The sequence below is a fragment of the Bison bison genome, unplaced genomic scaffold, assembly GCF_000754665.1.
Source record: "Bison bison bison isolate TAMUID 2011002044 unplaced genomic scaffold, Bison_UMD1.0 scf7180017864041, whole genome shotgun sequence".
Classification (NCBI taxonomy): domain Eukaryota; kingdom Metazoa; phylum Chordata; class Mammalia; order Artiodactyla; family Bovidae; genus Bison; species Bison bison.
The window spans coordinates 6,390,810-6,392,233 of NW_011494613.1; positions in this window are offsets into that span (position 1 = coordinate 6,390,810).

The window sequence follows — 1,424 nt, forward strand, 5'->3', positions numbered from 1 at the left end:
TTAATGTGTTATTGGATTCTGATTGCTAGAATTTTGTTAAGGATTTTTGCATCTATGTTCATCAGCGATATTGGCCTGTAGTTTTCTTTTTTTGTGGCATCTTTGTCAGGTTTTGGTATTAGGGTGATGGTGGCCTCATAGAATGAGTTTGGAAGTTTACCTTCCTCTGCAATTTTCTGGAAGAGTTTGAGCAGGATAGGTGTTAGCTCTTCTCTAAATTTTTGGTAGAATTCAGCTGTGAAGCCGTCTGGACCTGGGCTTTTGTTTGCTGGAAGATTTCTGATTACAGTTTCAATTTCTGTGCTTGTGATGGGTCTGTTAAGATTTTCTATTTCTTCCTAGTCCAGTTTTGGAAAGTTGTACTTTTCTAAGAATTTGTCCATTTCTTCCACGTTGTCCATTTTATTGGCATATAATTGTTGATAGTAGTCTATTATAATCCTTTGTATTTCTGTGTTTTCTATTGTGATCTCTCCATTTTCATTTCTAATTTTATTGATTTGATTTTTCTCCCTTTGTTTCTTGATGAGTCTGGCTAATGGTTTGTCAATTTTATTTATCCTTTCAAAGAACCAGCTTTTGGCTTTGTTGATTTTTGCTATGGTCTCTTTTGTTTCTTTTGCATTTATTTCTGCTCTAATTTTTAAGATTTCTTTCCTTCTACTAACCCTGGGGTTCTTCATTTCTTCCTTTTCTAGTTGCTTTAAGTAGAGAGGTTATTTATTTGACTTTTTTCTTGTTTCTTTAGGTATGCCTGTATTGCTATGAACTTTCCCCTTAGGACTGCTTTTAGAGTGTCCCACAGGTTTTGGGTTGTTGTGTTTTCATTTTCATTTGTTTCTATGCAAATTTTGATTTCTTTTTTGATTTCTTCTGTGATTTGTTGGTTATTCAGCAGCGTGTTGTTCAGCCTCCATATGTTGGAATTTTTAATAGTTTTTCTCCTGTAATTGAGATCTAATCTTACTGCATTGTGGTCAGAAAAGATGCTTGGAATGATTTCAATTTTTTTGAATTTACCAAGGCTAGATTTATGGCCCAGGATGTGATCTATCCTGGAGAAGGTTCCATGTGCACTTGAGAAAAAGGTGAAATTCATTGTTTTGGGATGAAATGTCCTATAGATATCAATTAGGTCTAACTCGTCTATTGTATCATTTAAAGTTTGTGTTTCCTTGTTAATTTTCTGTTTAGTTGATCTATCCATAGGTGTGAGTGGTGTATTAAAGTCTCCCACTATTATTGTGTTATTGTTAATTTCTCCTTTCATACTTGTTAGCATTTGTCTTACATATTGCGGTGCTCTTGTGTTGGGTGCATATATATTTATAATTGTTATATCTTCTTGGATTGATCCTTTGATCATTATGTAGTGACCATCTTTGTCTCTTTTCACAGCCTTTGTTTTAAAGCCTATTTTATCT